An 18,377-nucleotide genomic window follows, 5' to 3' on the forward strand; every position below is an offset into this window, starting at 1 on the left:
CCCAGTTAAAAGACCGAGAGAATTCCCCTGAAGGAACAAACAATGAAACAGACCTCTTCAGCCTAATAGACACCAAGTTCAAAAAGGAGGTAAGGAAAATACTGAAGGAATTAAGAAAGGCTAATGACAGAAATGCAGATTACTGTAAAAAGGAACTAGAAACTGAGGAGGAGCCAAGAAAAATTAGAAAAATCATTTGCCGAGACAAAAGCTGAGCTAAAAGCAGTGAATAGCAGATGAATAATGCAGGAGAAAGAATAAGTGATCTGGAAGATAGAATGGAAATTACCCAATCAAAACAGCAGACAGAAAGCCAAATGAAAAACAAAATGAAAGCAATATAAGAGACCTATGGGATAATATGAAGCATACCAATCTACACATAATAGGGATTCCAGAAGAAGAAAAAGGGGATTAAAAATGTATTTGAAGAAATTATGGCTGAAAACTTCCCAGACCAAAAGAAGGAAACAGATATCCAGATACAGGAAGCACAGAGGGTCCCAAACAAGATGAACCCAAACAGACCTACACCAAGACATATTGTAATAAAAGTGGCAAAAGTTAAAGGAGAGGATTCTAAAGGCAGCAAGAGAAAAACAAAGAGTTAATTATAAGAGAACCCCCGTAAGGCTACCAGCTGATTTCTCTACAGAAACGCCGCAGATGAGAAGAGAGTGGCAAAATATATTCAAAGTCTTGAAAGGGAAAAAATCTGCAACCTACAATACTCTACCCAGCAAGATGATCATTTAGAATAGGAGGAGAAATAAAGAATTTCTCAGACGAGCAAAAACTAAAAGAATACAGCAACACTAAACCTATCCTAAAAATAATATTGAAAGGTCTTCTCTAAATAGAAAAGAAGCAAGAAGATAAAGGAAGGAGGAAATCACAATTGGAAAGTCACTTAAGCCAGTATACAGATCAAAAAAAAAAAAAAAAAACTACTTGTAAAAGCAATAACAAACACAAGGAACAGCAAAAGGATAAACATGAAAATGTAAAAAAGGATATCAAAATCATAAAATGTGGGGAAAGAGAGTAAAAAATGTAGATTCTTCTTTTTTTTACAATGTGTTTGAGCCTATATGACTATCAGGCTAAAGTAAACAGACATAGGAAGGGGTTAACATACTTGAAAAACAGGGCAACCACAAATCAAAAGCATACAGTAGATTCACAAAAACCAAAAAGAAGAGAACAAAGAAGAAACACAGAATCAACTGGAAAACAAGGGTTAAAATGGTAATAAATACATATGTATCAATAATTACCTTAAATGTCAATGAACTGAATGCTCCAATCAAAAGACAGGGAGTGGCAGACTGGATTAAAAAACAAGAGCCTACCATATGCTGCCTACAAGAGACCCACCTTAGGGCAAAGGACACACATAGATTGAAAGTGAGGGGATGGAAAAAGATATTTTATGCAAATGAAAATAACAAGAAAGCAGGAGTCACAATACTCATGTCAGACAAACAAGACTTTAAAACAAAGGCCATAAAGAAAGATAAAGAAGGACACTATATAATGATAAAAGGATCAATACAAGAGGATATATGCACACGTCAACATATATGCACATATAGGAGCACCCAAATATGTAAAACAAATACTAACAGACATAAATGGAGAAACTGATGGGAATACAATAATGGTAAGAGACTTTATCACTCTACTCAAGTCAATGGACAGACCTCCTAGACAGAAAATAAATAAGGCAATAGAGCAGTTAGACTTGATATTTTCAGGACACTACATCCAAAACAACCAGAATACACATTATTTTCAAGTGCACATGGAACGTACTCTGGGACTGACCACATACTAGGGCATAAAACTAACCTCAACAAATTTAAGAGTATAGAAATTATTGCAAGCATCTTCTCTGACCACAATGTCATGAAACTAGAAATCAACCACAGGAAAAGAAATGAGAAAAAAATGATTACATGGAGACTAAACAACATGCTATTAAAAAACCAAAGGGTAGGGCTTCCCTGGTGGTGCAGTGGTTGGGGGTCCGCCTGCCGATGCGGGGGACACGGGTTCGTGCCCTGGTCCGGGAGGATCCCGCATGCCGCGGAGCGGCTGGGCCCGTGAGGCGTGGCCGCTGGGCCTGCGCGTCCGGAGCCTGTGCTCCGCAGGGGGAGAGGCCACGGCAGTGAGAGGCCCGCGTACCACACACAAAAAAAAAAAAACCAAAGGGTCAATGAGGAAATCTAAAAGGAAACTAAAAAATACCTTGAGACAAATGACAATGAAAACAAAACCACACAAAATCTATGGCAAAAGCAGTTCTTAGAGGGAAGTTCATAGTGATACAGGTCTTCCTCAATGAACAAGAAAAATCTCAAATAACAACCTAACCTACTACCTAAAAGAATTAGAAAAAGAAGAACAGACAAAACCTAAAGTCAGCAGAAGAAAGGAAATAATAAAGATCAGAGAGGAAATAAATAAAATGGAGATTTAAAAAACAATAGAAAAAGTCAATAAAACCAAGAGCTGGTTCTTTGAAAGAGTAAACAAAATTGACAAACCTCTGGCCAGGCTCACCAAGAAGAAGAGGGAGAGAATGCAAATAAACAAAATAAGAAATCAGAAAGGAGAAATCTCAACCAATACCGCAGAAATACAAAAAACGTAAGAGAATACTATGAACAATTATATGCCAACAAATTTGGCAACCTAGAAGAAATGGACAACTTTATAGAAACATACAGCCTGCCAAAACCGAAACAAGAAGAAATAGATAACTTGAACAGACCAACAACTACAAGTGAAACAGAATCTGTAATTTTAAGAATTCCCCACAAACAGAAGTCCATGACCAGGAGGCTTCACAGGCGAACTCTACCAAACATACAAGAAAAACTTACACCGATCCTTCTCAAACTCTTCCAAAAGACTGAAGAGAAGGGAATACTCCCAAAGACATTCTGTGACGCCACCATCACCCTGATACCAAAACCAGACAAAGACACCACCAAAAAATAAAATTTCAGGCCAATATCTTTGATGAATACAGATGCAAAAATTCTCAACAAAATATCAGCAAACCGAATCCAACAACACATAAAAAAGATCATACACTGTGACCAAGTGAGATTCATCCCAAGTTCACAAAGGATAGTTCAACATATGCAAATCAATCAATGTGATACACCACATTAACAAAAGAAAAATATGATCATCTCAACAGATGCAGAAAAAGCATTTGACAAAATTCAACATCCATTCATGATAGAAACTCTTACCAAAGTGGTTATAGAGGGAACATATCTCAAGATAATAAAAGCCATTTACGAAAAACCCACAGCCAATATAATACTCAACAATGAAAAGCTGAAAGGCTTCTCACTAAAATCTGAACCAAGACAAGGATGCCCACTCTCACCACTTCTTTTCAACATAGTATTGGAAGTCCTAGCCACATCAATCAGACAAGAAAAAGAATAAAAGGTACCCAAATTGGAAGGGAGGATGTAAAATTGTCATTATATGCAGATGACACGACACTATATATAGAAAACCCTAAGGACTCCACATAAAAACTACTAGATCTGTGTTTTTTTGTTTGTTTTTTTGTGTTTTTTTTGTGGTACATGGGCCTCTCACTGTTGTGGCCTCTCCCGTTGCAGAGCACAGGCTCTGGACGCGCAGGCCCAGCGGACATGGCTCATGGGCCCAGCCGCTCCGCAGCATGTGGGATCCTCCCACACCGGGGCATGAACCCGTGTCCCCTGCATCAGCAGGTGGACTCTCAACCACTGCGCCACCAGGGAAGCCCAAAACTACTAGATCTGATACATGAATTCAGAAAAGTAGCAGGATACAAGATTAACATTGATAAAATTGGTTGCATTTCTTTACACTAACAATGAAATATCAGAAAGGGAATGTAAAAAAAAAATCCCTTTTAAAATCTCACCCCAAAAAATAAAATACCTAGGAATAAACCTGAACAACGAGGTGAAAAACTTTACGCTGAGAACTATAAAACATTAATAAAGGAAATTAAAGAGAATTCAAAAAATGGAAAGATATCCCATGCTCTTAGATTGGAAGAATTAATATAGTTAAAATGGCCATACTACCCAAAGCAATCTACAGATTTAATGTGATCCCTATCAAATTACCCATGACATTTTTCACAGAACTAGAGCAAATAATCCTAAAATTTATATGGAACCATAAGAGACCCAGAATTGCCAAAGCAATCCTGAGGAAAAAGAAACAAAGCAGGAGGCATAACTCTCCCACACTTCAAACAATACTGCAAAGCTACAGTAATCAAAACGGTGTGTTACTCGTACCAAAACAGATATACGAATCAATGGAACAGAACAGAGAGCCCAGAGATAAACCCATGCACCTATGGTTGACTAATCTTTGACAAAGGCATGAATATACAATGGGAAAAAAACTGTCTCTTCAGCAACTGGTGCTGGTGAAGTTGGACAGCCGCATGTAAATCAATGAAGTTAGAACACACCCTCACATCATGCACAAAAATAAACTCAAAATGGCTTAAAGACTTAAACATAAGACATGACACCATAAAACTCTAGAAGAGAGCATAGGCAAAACATTATTTGACATAAATCGTACCAATGTTCTCTTAGGTAAGTCTTTCAAGGCAATAGAAATAAAAACAAAACTAAACAAGTGGGATGTAAAAAAACTTACAAGCGTTTGAACAGTAAAGGAAACCATAGGGCTTCCCTGGTGGTGCAGTGGTTGAGAGTCCGCCTGCCAATGCAGGGGACGCCGGTTCGTGCCCCAGTCCAGGAAGATCCCACATGCCACGGAGAGGCTGGGCCCGTGAGCCATGGCCGCTGAGCTTGCGCGTCCAGAGCCTGTGCTCCGCAACGGGAGAGGCCATAACAGTGAGAGGCCCGCATACCGCAAAAAAATTAAAAAAAAATAAAAAGGAAACCATAAAAAAGAGAAAAGATAAGAAAATCTACAGAATGGGAGAAAATATTTGCAAATGATGCTACTGACAAGGGCTTGATCTCCAAAATATACAAACAGCTCATACAACTCAATAACAAAAAAACAAACAAATCAAAAAATGGGCAGAAGATCTAAATAGACATTTCTCCAAAGAAGACATACAGATGGCCAATAGGCACATGAAAAGATGCTCAACATCACTAATTATTAAAGAAATGCAAATCGAAACTACAATGAGGTACCACCTCACACCAGTCAGAATGGCCATCATTAAAAAATCTACAAATAACAAATGCTGAAGAATGTGGAGAAAAGGGAACTCGCCCACACTGTTGGTGGGAATGTAAGTTGGTGCAGCCAGTATGGAGGCTGTTCAGAAAACTAAAAATAGAATTACCATATGATCCAGTGATCCCACTCCTGGGCATATACCCAAACAAAACTATAATTCAAAAAAATACGGGCTTCCTTGGTGGCACAGTGGTTAAGAATCCACCTGCCAATGCAGGGGACACAGGTACGAGCCCTGGTCTGGGAAGATCCCACATGCCACAGAGCCACTAAGCCCATGTGCCACAACTACTGAGCCTGTGCTCTAGAGCCCACAAGCCACAACTACTGAAGCCTGCACGCCTAGAGCCCGTGCTCTGCAACAAGAGAAGTCACCAAAATGAGAAGACTGCGCACTGCAACTAAGAGTAGCCCCTGCTCACCACAACTAGAGAAAGCCCGCGTGCAGCAACGAAGACCCAATGCAGCCAAAAGTAAATTTAAAAAGATACATGCACCCCTATGTTCACAGAAGCACTATTCACAATAACAAGACATGGAAACAACCTAAAAGTTCATTGACAGATGAATGGATAAAGAAGGTGTGGTACATATACACAATGGGATACTACTCAGCCATAAAAAGAACAAAATAGTGCCATTAGCAGCAACTCGGATGCATCTAGAGATTATCATACTAAGTGAAGTAAGTCAGAAAGAGAAAGACAGGTCCCATATGATATCACTTATTTGCGGAATCTAAAATATGGCACAATGAATCTACCTACAAAACAGAAACAGACTTGCAGACACAGAGAACAGACTTGTGGTTGCCAAGGTGGAGGAGGGGGAGGGAGAAGGATGAACTGGGAGTTTGGGGTTAGTAGAGGCAAACTATTACATTTAGAATGGATAGACAACAAGGTCCTTCTGTATAGCACAGGGAACTATATCCAGTCTCCTGGGATAAACCACAATGGAAAACAATATAAAAAAGAATGTATGTATGTGTGTGGCTGAGTCACTTCGCTGTACAGCAGAAATCAGCACAACATTGTAAGTCAACTCTATGTCAATTAAATAAATAAATAAATAAAATGCCCATACTAACCAAAGCAATCTACAGATTCAATGCATTCTCCATCAAAATTCCAATGGCACTTTTCACAGAAACAGAATAAACAACCCTAAAATTTGTATGGAACCACAAAAGACCCTGAGTAGCTAAAGCAATCCTGAGAAGGAAGAACAAAACTGGAGGCATCATATGCCCTGATTTCAAACTGTGCCCTGATTTCGAACTGTGTTACAAAGCTACAATCAAAACAGTATGGTAGGGTTTCCCTGGTGGCGCAGTGATTGAGAGTCCGACTGCCAATGCAGGGGACACGGGTTCGTGCCCCGGTCCGGGAAGATCCCACATGCCGTGGAGCGGCTGGGCCCGTGAGCCATGGCCGCTGAGCCTGCATGTCCGGAGCCTGTGGTCCGCAACAGGAGAGGCCACAACAGTGAGAGGCCCATGTACCGAAAAAAAACAAAAAAAACCCCAGTATAGTATTGGCATAAAAGCAGACACATAGAATTGACATCATCAAAAAGTCTACAAACAATAAATGCTGGAGAGGGTGTGGAGAAAAGGGAACCCTCCTACACTGTTGGTGGGAATGTAAATTGATACAACCATTATGAAGAACAGTATGGATGTTCTTTTAAAAACTAAAAATAGAATTACCATATGATCTAGCAATCCCACTCCTGGGTATATCTGGAGAAGACCATAATTCGAAAAGATACATGAACCCCAATGTTCACAGCAGCACTGCTTCCAATAGCCAAGACAAGGAAGCAACCTAAATGGCCATCAACAAAGGAATGGATAAAGAAAATGTGGTACATGTATACAGTGGAATATTACTCAGCCATAAAAGAGAATGAAATAATGCCAATTGCAACAACATAGATGGACCTAGAGATTGTTATACTGAGTGAGGTAAGTCAGAGAAAGACAAATATCGTACAGTGTCACTTATATGTGGAATCTAGAAAAATGGTACAGATGAACTTATTTACAAAGCAGAAATAGAGTCACAGATGTAGAAAACAAACTTATGGTTTACCAAGGGGGGAAGGGGGATGGGATGAATTGGGAGATTGGGATTGACATATAAACACTACTATATATAAAATAGATAACTAATAAGAACCTACTGTATAGCATGGGAAACTACTCAATACACTGTAATGATCTATATGGGAATAAAATCTAAAAAAGAGTGGATGTATATGTATAACTGATTCACTTTGCTATACAGCAGAAACTAACACAACACTGTAAATCAACTATACTCCAATAAAAATTAATTTAAAAATAAAACTAAAAAAATTAAAAATTATACAATGAACTTATTTACAAAACAGAAACACACTCACAGACTTCGAAAACAAATTTATGGTTACCAAAGGGGACAGGTGAGGGGCAGGATAAATTAGGAGTTTGGGATTAACAGATACATATCACTGTATATAAAGTAATCAATAAGGACCTACTGTATAGCACAAGGAACTCAATATTCTGTAATAACCTATATGGGAAAAGAATCTTTAAAAGAAAGGATATACATGTAACTAAATCACTTAGCTGTACACCTGAAACTAACACAACATTGCAAATCAACTATACTCTAATATAAAATAAAAATTAAAAGAAAACAGACACGTAGATCAATGGGGAAAAATAGAGAGCCCAGAAATAAACTCATACATATATGGTCAGTTAATTTACAACAAAGGAGCCAAGAATATACCATGGGAAAAGGACAGTCTCCTTAATAAATGGTGCTGGGAAAACTGGACAAATGCATGCAAAAGAATGAAACTAGACCAATATCTTACACCATACACAAAAATCAACTCAAAATGGATTAAAGACTTGAATGCAAGACCTGAAACCATAAAACTCCCAGAAGAAAACATAGGGGGTAAGCTACTTGACATTCCTCTGGCAATGGTTTTTTGAAGTTTACACCAAAAGCAAAAGCAACAAAAGCAAAAATAAACAAATGGAACTACATCAAACTAAAAAGCTTCTGCACAGCAAGAGAAACTATCAACAAAATGAAAAAGTAACCTATAGAATGGGAGAAATATTTGCTAAATCATATAACTGACAAGTAATTAACATTCAAAATATACAAAGAATGTAAACCACTCAATAGCAAAAAAAAAAAAAGTCCGATTTTAAAATGGGCAGGAGATCTCAACATACATTTCTCCAAATATGACATACAGATGGCCAAAAGGTACATGAAAAGGTGCTGAACATCACTAATCATCAGGAAAATACAAATCAAAACCACAATGAGATACCATCTTACACCTGTTAGAATGGCTATTATCAAAAAGACAAACAGTTGGGCTGGGTCAGAAAGACAGCAATGCCCTGAGGCTGTTCTCCGGGGGAAGGTTTGAAAAACAGGCAGCAATGGTCTCCCAGGACGAATTCTAGACACCTTGCTGCTGCCAGGAAGATTGGGCCTCCTTTGGGAAGAGTGGTTGCAGCAGCAGCGCCTGGCGTCTGATTCTGCTGTCCTCTGCTGCTCACCGCATCCCAGCTCATCCTCTCCTGGCCCCTCTATCTGGACCTGCACTTACTCCCTCCAAAACAGGGGAGTGCACCGCGCACCCGTGGGCCACACGTTCTCCGAAATATTCTGATACCATATACTATATGAACTGAGTCCAGTTTTCTGTTCACTTTGAAATCACGTTTGTATAAGTATACATGTTCGATTGCAACCTAAGACTCATCTCTCCAATCTGCAAATATGCCAAATTGCCACAAACATTTTAAGCACTTTAAACAAACACAAATTATTCCTAAATTCAACACCAATAAAAAGTATTAAAACCTTGAGTTAGGTTTACTTCACCACTTCTCTGTTTTCTTCTAAAGTTCCTAGGCTTTCAAAGACTTACTTGGTAAGGCAGAGCTTCTCAGTGGTGTACTCCTCACGTATCCCAGTAGTGTCGAGGTCTTAAAACCTTGCAGTCTTGGGGATGGCCGGATACAGCCTGGAACCTTCAGCCTCCTGCAGTCGACCAAGGATGCCCTACAATTAAAAATCAATTTCTCTGTAAGCCATGATGTGAAAATAGTTGGGAAACACTGCATGGAGAGAATACTTTTACCATCATGAGAGTTGAGGTTACTGGTTCAATTCATGTCCATACTGAAACTAGACATCCGAGGCATGTTGACAATTTAATCAGTCAGGAATTTGTGGCTAAGATGGGTAACTCTTCTTATGCCACAGGAGAGAAACATTCCATCCCTTTTTATAGTCAATATGACAACAGGGGGACTCCAAGCCATATAGGAAGTTTTTGCATACACTCTTCACAAACTGTGTTCCTGGGTTACGCTTAGCCCTTTACCCGTGCAGGTAACTGCCAGCAGCCCCTACACCAGGGCTCTCGTGGCCCTAGTTCACTGCCTTCACTCATGGTTTACTCTAGCCATCTTGACTTAAGTATTAATAAAACACTTTCAATCTCAAAAACGCCCTGGTTAGTAGAATAAATGATCTGGTCATCCTACCTATCACCAGGTTGCCTCTAACCTCCTTCAACCATTTAAGTGTTTCTCTATATAGAGATACTATTGGCATTTGAGTTGGGGCAATTCTGCATCACACACGATTCTCCCTCATTTTGTAGTTCTCCCAGTCATTGTGAAGACAAAGCCCCCTCCCACACATTTCCAAAGGCCTCCTTGGGAAGCAGTAGAGAATTGCTGGTTTTCTTTCCAACCTGAATACAGGCTGTATTCTTTTCACATTCTCCCTAACTGGCACGCTCCGGCTCTAAGATTTGAATGGCATTAGTTCTTGCATACTTTTCCTATTTTGTCCAACTTTCTAGTCACTTCTCTAAAGTAATTTAATAACACCACCCCTGATGAAAACACTGACCATCTTATAAAAACCAGCAAATAAAGAGACGCTTTTCACAAGTGGAGAAAGAAGCTATCTCCATTTATATGCATTCATTTAAACGTTAACATCTGACCTCTTAGCGCGTTTTCAGCTTACAGATGCTTCTAGTGGATACTGTAGTGCACCAGCCACATCCCCTCTTGTCTTCGGGGCCCGGACACCCACACCCCAGCTTCGGAGAATATCAGCTGCTGATAGCTCACAGCTCTGGCCCTCTCTGGGCATTGCCGTCAGCTACAGGGGACTGTCTTGCCCAAGGTAACACCACCTCTTGCGGGAGAAGAGCCTGGGCCAATAACCGGCTGATGTAAAACGATACAGAGACTCAGTCCCCCTTACCTCAGTTTGGGACGATTCTGAAGGGCCATCCCAGCTCCAGAGCACCCTGTGGGATCTGCTGAAGCCTTAGCTATAAGCACAACACAGCTCAACTTCTCTGCCCCGCCTACTTTCCTGATCTCCTTCAGGTGTATCTCCCATGAGCACTCCCCAGTAAACCTTCTGCAGGTGAGCAATCCCAGTAAACTTTCTGCAGATGAGTACTCCATCTGCAGACAATACTCCATCTCAGAGGCTGTTTCCAGGGAGCCTTGTCTAAAACGTGGCTGTTAGTTTCACTGCGAAAGAGTTGCAAAACAAGAGGAGAGTAACCTAAGCCATTCTATGTCTCTCCATCCTGCTGCCTACTACAGCCAGACTGTCCCTTCATCTGCTTCTAGCCATCAGCCTAGGCTTTTTCACTCACTGCTGCCTTCTTACTCTTCTAGGTTTCATCTGTCCGGTCATGTTCCACCCATCAGTATCTTTCCCTCCCTCCATACCGGGCTGAATCACCCTCCTTCTCCACTCTTGGTTACTTTCATCAAAATGCTTGTGTGGGGGCTTCCTGGCGGTCCAGCGGTTAAGACTCTGTGCTTCCAATGCAGGGGACACAAGTCCGATCCCTTGTCTGGGAACTATGATCCCACATGCCACGTGGTGCAGCCAAGAAAAAAAATGCTTGTGTATGATGTACGTGCTTATATTTTTACAAGTAGCCCATCCCCCCGTGGCATGCCCCAAGGCTCACTCATTTTGCCTCTTATCTATAATGTGGATGCTACTTTGGTGATCTCCTTCAGCCTCAGGGCTATAAATACCTTCAATAGGATGATGACTCCAGGACTTGTATCCCTAGCCAGAACTTCATCCATGAACTGCGTATGTTTACATCCAGCGGCTTCCTCAACATCTCCACTTGGAGGTCTAACAGCCTTCTCTGTTTTTTTTTTTTTTTTTTTTTTTTTTTGCGGTACGCGGGCCTCTCACTGTTGTGGCCTCTCCCGTTGCGGAGCACAGGCTCCGGACGCGCAGGCTCAGCGGCCATGGCTCACGGGCCCAGCCGCTCCGCAGCATGTGGGATCTTCCCGGGCCGGGGCACGAACCCACATCCCCTGCATCGGCAGGCGGACTCTCAACCACTGCGCCACCAGGGAAGCCCTAACAGTCTTCTCTAACTCACCATGTCTGAAACTGAGCTCCTCATCTACCCACTACCAGCACGTCCCTGCCACGACCAAAAACATTCTCTATCCCAGCCATTAATGGCAACTCCATCCTTCCAGTGGCTCAGGCCGAAAACCTTGAAGTCATCCCTGACTCCTTTTCTTTCATACTCACATCCATTCCGTGAGCAAATTCTACTGTTCCTTCCTTCAAAACATATCTAGAAGCTGGCAACTTCTCCCCGTCTCTGCTTCCACTGCTCTGGTTGGAGAGATGACGTAATGACGTAATGACGCTGCTGAATCATTACAATAGCTTTCAGCTGGTCTCCCAACCCCCACCCTTGCTTCCTTCAGTCTATCCTCGACACAGGGTTTTCCTGTTAAGGCATAATCAGATCTGGTCCGTCCTTGCCTTAAAACACACAATGGCTCCCCATCCCAGAGTAAAACCCAACATCCTTCTAGCGGCCTACAAGGTTCTACACAACCTGACCCGAACCTCTCTGCTTTCATCCCTGCTACTCTTTCCCCTCGTTCACTCTGCTCCATCCACCTACTGCCACCTGTTTCTCAAACACATCAGCCACTTCTGACCTCAAGGCCTTCATGCTGGCTGTTTTTTCCGCCCCATATGCTCTCCTCCAGATGCCTGTTTTGCTGGCTTCCTCACCTCCCTGAGGTCCTTTACTCAGAATACACCTTGTTGAAACAAATTTCTGGGAATTCCCTGGCGGTGAAGTGGTTAAGACTCCACGCTTCCACTGCAGGGGGTGAGGGTTCAATCCCTGGTCGGGGAACCAAGATCCCACATGCCCCGTGGCTCGGTCCCCCCCAAAAAAAGACAGATTTCCAGGCCCAAGATGGAACCGCTCCCACCTCGGGTGCCACGTGAGCCAACCAAAACTTAGATCACTTTGTGCCATATATACACTATTGATACTATGTTTAAAATAGATAGCTAATGAGAACCTACTGTATAGCACAGGAAACTCTACTCAGTGCTCTGTGGTGACCTAAATGAGGAGATCCAAAAAAAGAGGGGATATATGTATATGTATAGCTGACTCACTTTGCTGTACAGCAGAAACTAACACAACGTTGTAAACCAACTATACTCCAATAAAAATTTTAGCAAAAAAGGATCACTTTGTATCCCTGCAAATGTGCCTCTTAACCAGAAACGCCGTCCATCCAGTCAGCCAATCCCCAAACGCCAAGCCAACTCTGGGCTCTATACTTATTTCTTTGTTCCTTATTCTTTATGCTGTAAAAGCTTCCTGCCTTCTGCCTCATTTTGTGTTTCTCTGGGCTCTTGGGCACAGATACTGCCCACTTCATGAAGGTTAAAATTTGTTTGTATCACCTAAATTATCTTCTTTAATCTTTTTTTTTTTGCGGTACACGGGCCTCTCACTCTTGTGGCCTCTCCCGTTGCGGAGCACAGGCTCCGGACGCGCAGGCTCAGCGGCCACGGCTCACGGGCCCAGCCGCTCCGCAGCATGTGGGATCTTCCCGGGCCGGGGCACGAACCCGCGTCCCCTGCATCGGCAGGCGGACTCTCAACCACTGCGCCACCAGGGAAGCCCTTCTTTAATCATTTTTAACAACCTTCTCAAACCTATCCTAGCCACTATTAGAATTGCAACCCCAAACACTATCTTTCCGTTTCCCCACTTTATTTGTCTGCGTTACGTTTATTATCAGCTGGCATACTACGGTTCTTTACTTCCACATTTTGTGTATTCTCTCTCTCCCCCAGCTACAATGTAAAGTTTGTGAGGGATATGCATCAGTTTTGTTTACTATGATATCCTACAGCACCTAGAACTCCTGACACACAGAATGTGCTCCGAGTGAATAAACTAACTTGAGAGGAGAGAAGGACACAGGAAAGTGACATTTAGGGATGTCACATACCAGCTTTTCTTTGCTGGTCATTTGTCATGTTCTTTTTATGGAGTGGTGTTCAGAGCTCCAGGATGAAAGAGACAGCCCAGGGACATTCCAGCAGAGTGTCAGAGACATGGCTGCTTTGGAAATAAGATCCTAAAAGAAATAAATAAGGGAGCTGGAATTTGATACAAAAGGGAGGAAAAAACCTAACTGGGGTGATTTAACATCTTGTGTTGAAGAAGGTGACCAGTTGTTCTCTAGCTCTACTGAAGAAAGAACAACAACAAAAAGAAAGAGTTTAAATCATAGCTTAAAGAATTTGGGATTATATAAAAGGAAGACTTCAGTAACAACCACCCTGGCTAAATAACTAACTACTGGGCACAGTGCATTCATCTTCCTCTGGAGGTGTTTATAGGAGAACAGATTCCCCTTCAAGTCTGGTCCTATCTGATAGCAGTGTAGGCAGGGTAAAAGCAAAAACAAGAGTGTAAAATGGCTTCAAAACCTCCCTTTCCTCTGACCCTCTGGCTTCTCATTCACTCTCTTATTTGGCTGAATGTCTAAGCCTGGACTTAGTCACATATGGTAGGACATCCCACCCCAAGTCACAAGATACTTAGCACCCTACTGTCCACTCTGGCTCTTTTTGCACCGTTAAACAACGTTAAATTGTTCCTTAAATCTTTCCTCAACCTCCTACCCTCCCACCACGTTTCTCTTAAAAAAATTTTAGTATCCCAAAACTGTATAAAATACCCAGATATACTTATACAAAACCTGACTTATTTATATCCATGCTACATATAACAATCAGTTAAACGTTGTAATTGTAAAGTAGGTGTTTAATTGTTTACCTTAAGGGACTTTTTCAACTCTAAAAGCACACTAGTCTAAACAATTGTATCAACATTCATAAAATAAGCATTTACCGGGTTTCTACTTCAGGTCAGGCACTTAGGATATGAAGTTAAAAGGTGACTCGTGGGGCTTCCCTGGTGGCGCAGTGGTTGAGAGTCCGCCTGCCAATGCAGGGGACACGGGTTCGTGCCCCAGTCCAGGAAGATCCCACATGCCACGGAGCGGCTGGGCCCGTGAGCCATGGCCGCTGAGCCTGCGCATCCGGAGCCTGTGCTCCGCAACGGGAGAGGCCACAACAGTGAGAGGCCCGCGTACCGCAAAAAAAAAAAAAAAAAAAAAAAAGGGGGGGGGTGTGAGCCCCCTTGTCTCTAGAGGAGCCAGGTGAGAAATAATTGTCACAGGTCATGATATAAGGCTCACACAAATTAAGTGGTAGCACAGGAGGGTGTACCTCATGCACCCCAACGTTCACTGCAGCACTATTTATAATAGCAAGGACATGGAAACAACCTAAGTGTCCACTGACAGACGAATGGATAAAGAAGATGTGGCACATATATACAGTGGAATATTACTCAGTCATAAAAAGGAACGAAATTGTGTCATTTGTAGAGACGTGGATGGACCTAGACACTGTCATACAGAGAGAAGTAAGTCAGAAAGAAAAAAAAACAAATATCGTACATTAAAGCATATATGTGGAATCTAGAAAAATGGTACAAATGAACCTATCTGCAGGGCAGGAATAGAAAGACACATAGAGAATGGACGTATGGACACGGAGGGTGGGTGGTAAGGGGAAGGTGGGATGAATTGTGAGATTAGGTTTGACATAAATACACTGCCATGCGTAAAATAGATAGCTAGTGGGAACCTGCTGTATAGCACAGGGAGCTCAGCTCGGTGCTCTGTGATGGCCTAGTTGGGTGGGATGGGGGGACGGAGGTCCAAGAGGGAGGGGATATGTGTATGTGACTGATCCACTTCGCTGTGCGGCAGAAACTAACACAGCACTGTAAAGCAATTATACTACAATTAAAAACAATTTTTTTAATTAAAAAAAGGAGGGTATACCAAGCAAGTAGGGGGAATCAGGCAAAATTTCATAGAGAAAATCCCTACAATGGATCAAATCATTACATTTGCAAGCACTATGCTAATATCCTTTCATGTGTTTTATTTGAAAAAGACCTTTTCAATTAATTTGATTTTCAGAGTAAATTAATGTTCCCTGCAGTGTATGATGGTCATGAAAAGATCCTGTATGGAATTGGCAGCCAGATGTCTAATAGAGTAACATGCAGCCCAAGGATTATTAACTGCCAATTAAAAATTCCATATTTCTGGTCACATTTAGCAAAGATTATTTACCAGACAAGCATGACTACAAGCAGCTTGAATCCACCAACTGAAAAGAGCACTGCCATACAACAAAACACACACAGTAGGTCCTAATTAATTTTTGGTTTGATTTCATCCTTATATAAGTAAGTCAACAAATTAAATACATAATACAGTCATGTGTCTGATAGATTTGTATGACCCCCCTTTTATTGAAAAGGCAGTATATTTGGAGCTTTCTATTAAACACAGCAGATTTGCAAACTCAAAAAATTAAGCAGAGAAGAAATGAAAGATTCATATTAATAGTAAGAATTGTTATGCTAATTGTGAGTTATTTATGCTCTGGACTATTTTTTGCTTTCTACTGAACAGTCATTATCTTACTCCATGTTTCTCTTTCAAATCATTTGGAAAATACAAATGAAGAAGCTGAATAAGGAGATATGCTTCAACATCTGCATCCTCCAGTGTCAAATTAAAGTGACCATGTTAAGTCCTGCCCAACTCAAAAACAAGTAGAGTTACAAAAGTTTCTTTGAAAGATGATGCAGTCAGGAGAAGCTAGGTTGGGCTAAAATAACAAACAGACCCTACAATCTCAGTTGCTAAACTCAACAAAGGTTTGTTTCTAGTCTACATCACAGTTCAGGGACCAGGCTCCTTCCATCTTGCAACTCCACCATTTCAGAAGTCTTCGAGTTCAGCCACATGAACCAGAGAATGAGAATATGCAGAAGGCACATTTGTGAAAGGCACACATGGTTTCTGTTCATATTTACAGTGGCCAGAATTCAGTCACAATTTCCCAACCGAACTGGAAGGACAGCTAAGAAATATAGTTTTTCTGAGTACCCAGGAAAAGGAAACGTATTGGCGAACATCTAGCCAGTATTTGACACAGAGGGAAAGAACCTAAAACACATTTTTTTATTGACGCAATATTATATATTATGATTAGTTTCCCAAATCAACCCACCCAAAATGCAACTGAAGCACATTGCTAATAGAATAAGTCCTCAGTGACTTAAATGTCACCTCTCTGGCCATCTTGTCTACCAGGACCAAGGTTGAAACTCATTAACAGTCATAATAGAGGTTCAGCATTCTCCACATTCATTTTGCCTACTTATAGTAAGTCCTGTTCCAAGCACTAAAAAAACAAAGATAAGATCTAGTTATTGCTCTCAGTGGCAATGATGAGACTAATCTTGTCAGACCAAGATAAGAGCCAAGGTGCTTTCAGGAACTACAGATAAATCAGTGTGGCCAAAACAGAGTGCAAGACTGGTGCAGCAAGGGCCAAAGACAAAGGCCCTGTGTGCCATTGCTGACAACAATTCAGGACTTAAAGAGGAATCGTGGAAGGAACTGAAGCACAGGAGTAACACAACCAGATGAGTACTTTTGAAAGACCACTCAGATTGCCTGCTGCATAAAAAAATGGATTAGCACAGCATACAGAGAGGGCTGTAGCTACTATACAGCTTTTGTCATCAGGGACATTCTGTAAACTTGAACGTTTTGACATAGGGTAATTTTGAAGTAGTATAAAATGCAAATCATTAGACATTCTCTTTCCATTTCCAAAATGAAAACTGCTTCGTTGCCTCTTCCTTCTTATTGTATGCTCATTGTGAAATATTTAGACAACACAAGGAGGTATAAAGGAAAAGTAAAAACCACCCATAATCCAGTGTCTGGTGAAAACCGCTGTTATCATATACAGTGTATACATTTCTGTAACTTTTCCCAGGCTTATTTTTTCCAACAGAAATGTGGTAATACCGTAAACACAGGTATAACCTGCTTTCTTTGTTTAGCAATACATTCTGAACATTTTCCCAAACCAGTAAGTATAGTTAGGTATCACGATTTTTTAATGGCCACAGAGTATTCCATTGGTTGGATGTTCCACAAGACAGTGTAGGGTAGTAACCGAGAGTGTAAACTCCACATTTAAATTGTCTGGATTCTGATCCTGGCTCTTAGGCAAGGGTTAGCAAACTTCTTCTGTAAAGGGCCAAATAAATATTTTAGGCTTTGAGGGCTGTATTAGGGTTCTCCCGAGGAAGAGAACCAACAGGATACAGAGACACAGAGATCTTTCTAAATAGACTTAGATAGATGATCTCTATATTTATATCTATCTAGGTAAATCTATATATAGATATCTATAACTATCATCTATCTACCTACCTACCTACCTACCTATCTATATGAGAAAGAAAGAGGTATTTTCAAGAATTAGCTCATACGGGACTTCCCTGGCAGTCCAGTGGTTAAGTCTCCGCGCTTCCATGGCAGTGAGCATGGGTTCGATCCCTGGTCGGGGGACTAAGATCCCACATGCCATGGGGTGTGGCCAAAAAAAAAATAATTAGCTCATACAATTACGAAGACTGGCAAGTTTAGAATCTGCAGGGTGGGTCAGCAGGCTGCAGACCCACAAAAGAGTTGCAGTTCAAATCTGAAGGGAGTCTGCTGGCAGAATTTCCTCTTCCTCCAGGGATGTCAGTCTTCTTCTGTGAACTCACTGGATGAGACCTACTCATACTATGGA

The sequence above is a fragment of the Mesoplodon bidens genome, assembly GCF_964165515.1.
Source record: "Mesoplodon bidens genome assembly, chromosome: X".
NCBI lineage: Eukaryota > Metazoa > Chordata > Mammalia > Artiodactyla > Ziphiidae > Mesoplodon > Mesoplodon bidens.